Raw genomic sequence first — 11,601 nt, forward strand, 5'->3', positions numbered from 1 at the left:
TTCTGGAGGAATTTCAGCACGGTTTTGGTATCATTAGTGGGTGTAGCAATTGCTTCTACCCACTTAGATACATAGTCCACTGCCACCAGAATGTAAGTGTTTGAGTATGATGGTGGGAATGGCCCCATGAAGTCAATTCCCCATACACAAACAGCTCTATCTCTAATATCCCTTGTTGAGGCATGGCATATCCGTGAGGCAGGTTACCAGCTCTTGGCAACTGTCACAGTTACGCACAAACTCTCGGGAATCTTTATAGAGAGTAGGCCAGTAGAAGCCGCACTGGAGAACTTTAGGGCTGTTCGCTCACTTCCAAAGTGTCCCCCATACTGTGATCCATGGCAGTGCCATAGGATCCTTCGTGCTTCCTCTCTGGGTATACCTGCGGATCACTCCGTCAGCACATCTCTTAAAGAGATATGGTTCATCCCAAAGGTAGTACTTGGCATCTGAAATTAGTTTCTTTCTTTGCACATAACTGTACTCCTTGGGTATGAACTCACAGCTTTATAATTTGCAATGTCTGCAAACCATGGAGCTTCTGAATGGCAAAGAGTTGCTCATCTGGGAAGGTCTCAGAGATCTCAGTAGAAGGGAGGGACGCCCCAGCTACTGGCTCTATTCTGGACAGATGATCTGCCACTTGGTTCTCTGTCCCTTTTCTGTCTCTTATTTCTATATCAAACTCTTGCAGAAGCAACACCCATCTGATAAGCCTGGGTTTTGAATCCTGCTTTGTGAGTAAGTATTTAAGAGCATGGTCAGTGTACACAATCACCTTTGATCCCACTAAGTAGGATCTAAACTGTCAATGGCATAGACCACTGCAAGTAATTCTTTTTCTGTGGTTGTGTAATTCTTCTGTGCATCATTTAGAACACGGCTGGATAATAAATGACATGCAGAAGTTTGTTATGCCTCTGTCCCAACACTGCACCAATGGCATGATCACTGGCATCACACATTAATTCAAATGGTAATGCCCAATCTGGTGCAGAGATGATGGTGCTGTGACCAGCTTAGCTTTCAGGGTCTCAAATGCCTGCAAACACTGTGTGTCAAACACAAATGTGTGTGTCAGCAGCTAGCAGGTTACTCAGAGGTTTAGCAATTTTCGAAAAATCCTTGATAAACCTTCTGTAGAATCCTGCATGCCCCAGAAAGCTTCTGATTGCCTTAACATTGGCAGGTGGTGGTAATTTTTCAATTACTTCCACCTTGCCTTATCCACCTCTATTCCCCTGCTTGAAATTTTGTGCCCAAGGACAATTCCTTCAGTCACCATAAAGTGACATTTCTCCCAGTTTAAAACCAGGTTGGTCTCTTGGCATCTTTTCAGGACAAGTGATAGGTGGTTAAGACAGGAGCTAAATGAGTCTCCATATACTGAAAAGTCATCCATGAAGACTTCCAGAAATTTCTCTACCATATCTGAGAAGATAGAGAGCATGCACCTCTGAAAGGTTGCAGGTGCATTGCACAGACCAAAAGGCATTCTCCTATAGGCAAACACGCCTGAAGGGCAGGTGAATGCTGTCTTCTCTTGGTCCTGAGGGTCTACTGCAATTTGGTTGTAGCCTGAATAGCCATCCAAAAAGCAGTAATAATCATGGCCAGCTAGTCTTCTAGCATTTGGTCTATGAATGGTAAAGGAAAATGATCCTTTCTGGTGGCTGTATTGAGCCTTCTGTAGTCAATACACATGCGCCCCCTGTGACTGTCCTTGTAGGAACCAGTTCATTTTTTTCATTATGAACCACTGTCATGCTCCCTTTTTGGGAACAACTTGGACAGGGCTCACCCATGGGCTGTCAGAAATAGGATAAATAATCCCAGCCTCCAGTAATTTAGTGACCTCTTTCTGCACCACCTCCTTCATGGCAGGATTTAGCCTCCTCTGTGTTGAACCACTGGTTTGGCATTATCCTCCAACAGGATCTTGTGCATGCATCTGGCTGGGCTAATGCCCTTGAGATCACTTATGGACCACCCAAGAGCTGTCTTGTGTGTCCTTAGCACTTTAATCAGTGCTTCCTCTTCCTGTGAATTTAAAGCAGAGCTTATAATCACTGGAAAAGTATCACCCTCTCCCAGAAATGCATATTTCAGGGATGGTGGTAATGGCTTGAGTTCAGGCTTAGGAGGCTTATCTTCCTCCTGAGGAATTTTCGAAAATTCCTTTGCCTCTTCTGGCTCTTCCTGATCAGTTGGAGCATCTTTGAAGACGTCCTCAAGCTCTGATTCTAGGCTTTCAGCCATATTGATCTCTTCTACCAGAGAGTCAATAATGTCAGCGCCCATGCAGTCCTCTGGTGTGTCTGGATGCATAGCTTTACAGCATTCAACTTGAACTCATCCTCATTGACTCTCAAGGTTACTTCCCCCTTTTGTACATCAATGAGAGTTCGTCCAGTTGCTAGGAAAGGTCTTCCTAGAATGAGAGTTGCACTTTTGTGCTCCTCCATTTCCAGCACCACAAAGTCAGTTGGAAAGGCAAATGGCCCAACCTTGACAATCATGTCCTCTATTATGCCTGATGGGTGTTTAATGGAGCCATCAGCAAGTTGGAGGCATATCCTGGTTGGTTTGACTTCTCCAATCAACCCAAGCTTTCTGATAGTGGATGCAGGTATTAAGTTAATACTTGCTCCAAGATCACATAAGGCTACCTTGGTGTAAGTGCCTTCCAATGTGCATGGTATCAGAAAGCTTCCAGGATCTTGAAGCTTTTCTGGTAAGCTTTTTAGAATGACTGCACTGCATTCTTCAGTGAGAAATACTTTTTCAGTTTCTCTCCAATCCTTCTTATGACTAAGATCTCTTTCATGAACTTAGCATAAGAGGGTATTTGCTCAAGTGCCTCTGCAAAAGGAATCTTTATTTCAAGAGTCCTTAAATAGTCTGCAAAGGGCAAATTGCTTATCCTGTTCTGCTTTGCGGAGTTTCTGAGGATAAGGCATCTTGGCTTGATATTCTTCAACCTTAGATGCTGCAGGTTTATTCCTTACAGAAGTGGTTGAAGAAGCCTTGTTAGAGGGATTACTGTCAGCACTCTCAGGTGTGATTCTCCTGGGGCGTTTGAACGCCAGGAGTGGATGAAGTTTGGGCGTTAAACGCCAACTTCTCCCCTTTTCTGGCGTTTGAACGCCAGAACTGGGCAGGGAATGGGCGTTTAACGCCAGCTTTCCTCCCTGTTCTGGCGTTTGAACGCCAATAATATTCCTCTCTGGGCTCTTACTGTCCTCAGAGGGATTTTGAACAGTGGCTTGGTCATCCTCTGTCAACTGTTCCTTAATTGACTTCTTGCTCTTTTGAGCAGTGGCATTCAGTGTTTCCACTCCTCAGTTGAACTGCTTGACATTCTTCTGTTATTTGTTTAGATATTTGCTGTTTTGCTTGATTCAACTGCAGTTCTATGCTCTTGTTAGCAACCTTAGTATCATGGAGCATTTCTTTAAATTCTGCTAACTGTTCAGTCATCAGGAGTAGTTGTTGATTAAGCTCATTCATCTGTTCTTGAGGATCAGGATCAGTGACTACTGCCATGACCTCTTCTTGTGGAACGAATTCCTTGCTAGAATATAAGTATTGGTTTCTAGCAACAATGTCTATAAGCTCTTGAGCTTCTTCAATTGTCTTCCTCATGTGTATAGATCCACCAGCTGAGTGGTCTAAAGACATCTGAGCTTTTTCTGTGAGCCCATAGTAGAAAATGTCTAACTGTACCCACTCTGAAAACATTTCAGAGGGACATTTTCTTAGCATACCTCTATACCTCCCAGGCATCATAAGGGATTCATTATCCTCTTGTTTAAAGCCTTGGATGTCCAGCCTTAGCTGTGTCATCCTTTTTGGAGGGTAAAAATGATTCAGGAATTTTTCTGATAACTGTTTCCATGTCTTTATGCTTGCTGTAGGTTGGTTATTTAACCACCTTTTGCTTGATCTTTACAGCAAATGGAAACAGTAACAGTCTGTAGACATCCTGATCTACCTCTTTATCATGTATTGTGTCAGCAATTTGTAAGAACTGTGCCAGAAACTCAGTAGGTTCTTCCTCTGGAAGACCGGAATACTGGCAATTTTGCTGCACTATGATAATGAGTTGAGGGTTTAGCTCAAAGCTGCTTGCTTTGATGGGTGGCATAGGCCCCAGAGCTTCTGGACTGCATAATTCCACTTAAGTCCTTCTGGATGATTAATTCCACTTAAGTCCATAATAGACAAAAGGGAAATGAGAATAATTGCAAAGAGATGAATTTTGTTTATTTTTATTATTATTATTATTTTTTTTTTTGAAATAACCGAAAAATTAAAATAAAATAAAATAAAACAAAAGGAAAATAAAATAAAATTCGAAAATTAAGAATAGAATAAGATCAAAGCAAATTGGGAACTGAATCAATTAGTAAAGAAAAAGATTTTGAAAACAGCAATTAAGAAGATATGATTGAAAAATTTTTTTGAAAAAGATTTGATTCTTAAAAAGAGGAAAGAGAAAAACACAAAAGACACCAAACTTAAAATTTTAGAAAATCAAACACTAATTTTTTCGAAAATTTTAAAGGAAAAACACAAAGAGGACACCAAACTTAGAACTTTTATGAATCAAAAAGGGCTAAGAACATGCAAGAACGAAAATTTTAAAGAAAAACAAACGCATGCAATGGACACCAAACTTAGAATATGAAACTAGACTCAACTAAAAAGACTCTAAACCAACAAAAATAAAAAAAATCCTAATCTAAGCAACAAATAAACCGTCAGTTGTCCAAACTCGAACAATCCCCGGCAACGGCGCCAAAAACTTGGTGCACGAAGTTGCAATAACACTTTTGCAATCCCGCACAACTAACCAGCAAGTGCACTGGGTCGTCCAAGTAATACCTTGCGTGAGCAAGGGTCGATCCCACGGAGATTGTCGGCTTGAAGCAAGCTATGGTTATTTTGTAAATCTTAGTCAGGATATCAGAAATTATCAGGATTGATTGTAAAAAGCAAAAGAACATGTAATGGTTACTTGTACTGCAGTAATGGAGAATGGGTTGAGGTTTGGAGATGCTCCATCTTCCGAATCTCTGCTTTCCTACTGTCCTCTTCATCAAACACGCATGTCTCCTTCCATGGCAAGCTCGTGTAGGGTCTCACTGTTGTCAGCAGCTACCTCCCATCCGCGCAGTGAAAGCTAATGCAAAGCACTCTGTCACAGTGCCGCCAATCACCGGTTTGGTTCCCTCCCCTACCGGAATAGAATCACTCTTTTGCGTCTGTCACTAACGCCCAGTAGGTTACAGGTTTGAAGCACATCACAGTCATTCAATCATTGAATCCTACTCAGAATACCACAGACAAGGTTTAGACCTTCCGGATTCTCTTGAATGCTGCCATCAGGTCCTGCCTATACCACGAAGATTCCGATTAAAGAACCCAAGAGATAACTACTCAATCTAAGATAGAACAGAGGTGCTTGTCAGGCACGTGTTCATGGTTGAGAATGATGATGATTGTCACGGATCATCACATTCATCCGGATTAAGAACAAGTGTTATCTTAGAACGGAAGCAAGCATGATTGAATAAGAAACAGTAGTAATTGCATTAATCCATCAAGACACAGCAGAGCTCCTCACCCCCAACCATGGGGTTTAGAGGCTCATACTGTGGAAAGAACGTGTATGAAATGTTATGAGGTCATAAGGTGCTGATTACAATGTCAAAAGGTCCTATAAGTAGTAAACTAGTATCCTAAGGTTTACAGAAATGAGTAAATGACAGAAAAATCCACTTCCGGGCCCACTTGGTGTGTGCTTGGGCTGAGCATTGAAGCTTTTATGTGTAGAGACGTTTTCTGGAGTTAAACGCCAGTTCTCATGCCAGTTTGGGCGTTTAACTCCAACTTTTAATCCAGTTCCGGCGTTTAACGCTGGAATTTCTGAGGCCGGATTGCTACGCGGGTTTGGGCCATCAAATCTTGGACAAAGTATGGACTATTATATATTGCTGGAAAGCCCAGGATGTCTACTTTCCAAAGCCGTTGAGAGCGCGCAAATTGGGCTTCTGTAGCTCCAGAAAATCCACTTCGAGTGCAGGGAGGTCAGAATCCAACAGCATCTGCAGTCCTTTTCAGTCTCTGGATCAGATTTTTGCTCAGGACCCTCAATTTCAGTCAGAAAATACCTGAAATTACAGAAAAACACACAAACCCATAGTAAAGTCCAGAAAAGTGAATTTTAATTAAAAACTAATAAAAATATACTAAAAACTAACTAAAAGATACTAAAAACATACTAAAAACAATGCCAAAAAGCATACAAATTATCCGCTCATCAAGCCCTCTGTCAAGCTACTGACATTAAAGAAGCGCTTGTTGGGAGGCAACCCAATGTTATATTTTATATATTTTCTTTTGTCATTTTATTTTATTTTGTAGGTTGATGATCATAAGAAGTCACAAAATTAATGAAAAAAGCAAAAACAGAATGTAAAACAGGAAGAAAAATAGCACACCCTGGAGGAAGATGATGCTGTCGTTTAAACGCCAGTAAGCCTAGCAGTTGGGCGTTTAACGCCCAGTCTGGCACCATTCTGGGCGTTTAACGCCAGAAAGGGGCACCAGACTGGCGTTAAACGCCAGAAAAGGGCAAGAACCTGGCGTTAAACGCCAGGAATGGGCACCAGCCCGGCGTTTAACGCCAGAAATGGCACAAAACGTGATTTTTGTTGTCATTTGGTGCAGGGATGACTTTTCCTTGACACCACAGGATCTGTGGACCCCACAGGATCCCCACCAACCCCACCACTCTCTCTCTTCTTCACCCATTCACCAATCACCTCTACCACTCTTCCCCATACCTATCAACTCCCACCATTCTCTTCACCACTCACATCCATCCTTCATAAAACCCCACCTACCTCACCATTCATTTTCACACACCCTAAACACTACTTCTTCCCCTTTTGGCTGAACCACAAAGCCATTTCCCTTCTTCCTCATTTCTTCTTCTTCTACTCTCTTCTTTCTTCTTTTGCTCGAGGACGAGCAAACATTTTAAGTTTGGTGTGGTAAAAGCGTTGCTTTTTCGTCTTTCCATAACCATTTATGGCATCCAAGGCCGGAGAAACCTCTAGAAAGAGGAAAAGGAAGGCAAAAGCTTCCACCTCCGAGTCATGGGAGATGGATAGATTCATCTCAAGGGTGCATCAAGACCACTTCTATGAAGTTGTGGCCATGAAGAAGGGTCAACTTTGATCAAAGGTTGGACCAAGTCCTCACAGACATTTGTGAAGAGGGCGCTCAATGGAAGAGAGATTCAAGAGGAAAGCCGGTTCAACTGAGAAGGCATGACCTCAAGTCCATCACTAAGAAAAGGATGGAGCACACAAGAGACCCCTCTCATCATGAGATCCCTGAGATACCTCAAGGGATGCACTTTCCTCCACAAGACTATTGGGAGCAACTGAACACCTCCCTAGGAGAATTGAGTTCCAACATGGGACAACTAAGGGTGGAGCACCAAGAACATTCCATCCTCCTCCATGAAATTAGAGAAGATCAAAGAATCATGAGAGAGGAGCAACAAAGACAAGGAAGAGACATTGAGGAGGTCAAACACTCCATTAGACCTTCAAAAGGAAGAACAAGCCGCCATCACTAAGGTGGACCCGTTCTTTGATTTCCTTGTTCTTTATTCTTCTGTTTTTCGAATTTTGTGCTTTATGTTTGTCTATGTTTGTGTCTTGTGATCATTAGTGTCTTAGTGTCTATGCCTTAAAGTTATAAATGTCCTATGAATCCATCACCTATCTTAATTAAAAACGTGCTTAATTGAAAAGGAGAAGAATTGCATGAATTTTGAATTTTATAACAGTTTAATTATTTTGATGTGGTGGCAACACTTTTGTTCTTTGAATGTATGCTTGAACAGTGCATATGTCTTTTGAATTTGTGGTTCATGAATATTGGCTCTTGAAAGAATGATGAAAAAGGAGACATGTTACTGAGGATCTGAAAAATCATAAAAATGATTCTTGAAGCAAGAAAAAGCAGTGAATACAAAAAAAAAGGGGAAGCAAGCGAAAAAAAAAACGAAAAAGAAAGAGAAAAAGAAAAGAAAGAAATAAAGTTGTGATCCAAGGCAAATAAGAGTGTGCTTAAGAACCCTGGACACCTCTAATTGGGGACTTTAGCAAAGCTGAGTCACAATCTGAAAAGGTTCACCCAATTATGTGTCTGTGGCATGTATGTATCCGGTGGTAATACTGGAAGACAGAGTGCTTTGGGCCACAGCCAAGACTCAATAAAGTAGCTGTGTTCAAGAATCATCATACTTAAATAGGAGAATCAATAACACTATCTGGATTCTGAGTTCCTAAAGAGGCCAATCATTCTGAATTCTAAAGGATAAAGTGAGATGCCAAAACTATTCAGAGGCAAAAAGCTAAAAGCCCCGCTCATCTAATTAATACTGATCTTCATAGATGTTTTTGGAGTTCATTGCATATTCTCTTCTTTTTATCTTATTTGAGTTTCAGTTGCTTGAGGACAAGCAACAATTTAAGTTTGGTGTTGTGATGAGCGGATAATTTGTATACTTTTTGGCATTGTTTTTAGTATGTTTTTAGCATGATCTAGTTAGTTTTTAGTATATTTTTATTAGTTTTTAGTTAAAATTCACTTTTCTGGACTTTACTATGAGTTTGTGTGTTTTTCTGTGATTTCAGGTATTTTCTGGCTGAAATTGAGGGACCTGAGCAAAAATCTGATTCAGAGACTGAAAAGGACTGCAGATGCTGTTGGATTCTGACCTCCCTGCACTCGAAGTGGATTTTCTGGAGCTACAGAAGCCCAATTGGCGCGCTCTCAACGGCGTTGGAAAGTAGACATCCTGGGCTTTCCAGCAATATATGATAGTCCATACTTTGCCCAAGATTTGATGGCCCAAATCGGCGTTCAAAGTCACCTACAGAAATTCCAGCGTTAAACGCCAGAACTGGCACCTAAATGGGAGTTAAACGCCCAAACTGGCATAAAAGCTGGCGTTTAACTCCAAGAAGAGTCTCTACACGAAAATGCTTCATTGCTCAGCCCAAGCACACACCAAGTGGGCCCGGAAGTGGATTTTTATGTCATTTACTCATCTCTGTACACCCTAGGCTACTAGTTTTCTATAAGTAGGACCTTTTACTATTGCATTAGAGAGATCTTTTCGATCATTAGACGATGTTTTGATGATTGAACCCTCTTTGGGAGGCTGGCCATTCGGCCATGCCTAGACCTTTGTTCTTATGTATTTTCAACGGTGGAGTTTCTACACACCATAGATTAAGGTGTGGAGCTCTGCTGTACCTCGAGTATTAATGCAATTACTATTGTTCTTCTATTCAATTCCGCTTGTTCTTTATCCAAGATATCACTTGTTCTTCAACTTGATGAATGTGATGATCCGTGACACTCATCATCATTCTCACCCATGAACAAGGGTGACTGACAACCACTCTGTTCTACAAGCATCTGAGGCCCTAGTGAATATCTCTTGGATTTCTGGTTGCACGATGCATGGTTGATCGCCTGACAACCGAGTGCTCGCCTGACAAACGAGCCAACCATTCCGTGAGATCAGAGTCTTCGTGGTATAGGCAAGAACTGATGGCGGCATTCAAGAGAATCCGGAAGGTCTAACCTTGTCTGTGGTATTCTGAGTAGGATTCAATGATTGAATGACTGTGACGTGCTTCAAACTCCTGAGGGCGGGGCGTTAGTGACAGACGCAAAAGAATCACTGGATTCTATTCCGGCCTGATTGAGAACCGACAGATGAATTCCGCTATGCTGTGACCAGAGCATATGCAATCGTTTTCAATGAGAGGATGGGAGGTAGCCGCTGACAACGGTGAAACCCTACACAAGCTTGCCATGGAAAGGAGTAAGAAGGATTGGATGAAGACAGTAGGAAAGCAGAGAGACGGAAGGGAAGGCATCTTCATACACTTATCTGAAGCTCTCACCAATGATATACATAAGTACCTCTATCTTTATCTTTGTGTTTATTTTCGTTCATCACCATATCCATTTGAGTTTGCCTGACTGAGATTTACAAGATGACCATAGCTTGCTTCATACCAACAATCTCCGTGGGATCGACCCTTACTCACGTAAGGTTTATTACTTGGACGACCCAGTGCACTTGCTGGTTAGTTGTGCGAAGTTGTGTTTATGCCATGGTATTGAGCACCAAGTCTTTGGAGTCATTACCGGGGATTGTTTTGTGTATGGAAAAGTATTGATCACAATTTCGTGCACCACTTGTTGAGTCAATATTTTATTCTGAGCCAATATGGCATTCAGAGTATCAATCTCAAGAGCTCCTTTCTTCTGATTTGTCCCATTGTTCACAGGATTTCTTTCAGAAGTATACATGAATTGGTTATTTGCAACCATTTCAATGAGCTCTTGAGCTTCTGTAGGCGTCTTCTTCAGATGAAGAGATCCTCCAGCAGAGCTATCCAAAGACATCTTGGATAGTTCAGATAGACCATCATAGAAAATACCTATGATGCTCCATTTAGAAAGCATGTCAGAAGGACATTTTCTGATCAATTGTTTGTATCTTTCCCAAGCTTCATAGAGGGATTCACCATCCTTCTGTCTGAAGGTTTGGACTTCCACTCTAAGCTTACTCAATTTTTGAGGTGGAAAAAACTTTGCCAAGAAGGCATTGACTAGCTTTTCCCAAGAGTTCAGGCTTTCTTTAGGTTGTGAGTCCAACCATATTCTTGCTCTGTCTCTTACAGCAAAAGGGAATAGCATAAGTCTGTATACCTCAGGGTCAACCCCATTAGTCTTGACAGTGTCACAGATTTACAAGAATTCAGCTAAAAACTGATGAGGATCTTCCAATGGAAGTCCATGGAACTTGCAATTCTGTTGCATTAGAGAAACTAATTGAGGCTTAAGCTCAAAGTTGTTTGCTCCAATGGCAGGGATAGAGATGCTTCTCCCATAGAAGTCTGGAGTAGGTGCAGTAAAGTCACCCAGCACCTTCCTTGCATTGTTGTTGTTTTCGGCTGCCATGGGTTCTTCTTCTTTGAAGAATTCGGTTAGGTCCTCTACAGAGAATTGTGCCTTAGCTTCTCTTAGCTTTCGCTTCAAGGTCCTTTCAGGTTCAGGGTCAGCTTCAACAAGAATGCCTTTGTCTTTGTTCCTGCTCATATGAAAGAGAAGAGAACAAGAAAATATGGAATCCTCTATGTCACAGTATAGAGATTCCTTGAGGTGTCAGAGGAAAAGAGAAATAGAAAGAAGAAGTAGAGAATTCGAACTTAGTGAGATAGAGTTCGAATTGTGCATTGAAGAGGAGTGGTACTCCATAAATAGAAGGATGTGAGAAGAGGGGAAGAAATTTTTGAAAATTAAGTTAAAAAGATTTAAAAAAACATTTTGAAAAACTTTAATTGATTTTCGAAAACCAAGAGTGGGAAAGAAATCAAGTAATTTTTGAAAAAGATTTTGAAATTAGAATTTAAAAAGATATGATTGAAAACTATTTTGAAAAAGATGTGGTTAAGAAGATATGATTGGTTTTAAAAAGATGTGATTGAGAAG

The 11,601-nt window shown here is 41.2% G+C and overlaps 1 non-coding gene across 1 annotated transcript; it reads left to right on the forward strand.

Annotated features, from left to right (window-relative positions):
• The first annotated feature begins 10,566 nt into the window (after positions 1–10,566).
• Positions 10,567–10,674, forward strand: LOC130978070 (small nucleolar RNA R71). The gene has a single exon (XR_009085734.1). It is a non-coding gene; the product is annotated as a small nucleolar RNA R71 (small nucleolar RNA).
• The last annotated feature ends 927 nt before the right edge of the window (positions 10,675–11,601 follow it).

Source organism: Arachis stenosperma, chromosome 4 (genome assembly GCF_014773155.1).
Source record: "Arachis stenosperma cultivar V10309 chromosome 4, arast.V10309.gnm1.PFL2, whole genome shotgun sequence".
In the NCBI taxonomy this organism is placed as follows: Eukaryota; Viridiplantae; Streptophyta; class Magnoliopsida; order Fabales; family Fabaceae; genus Arachis; species Arachis stenosperma.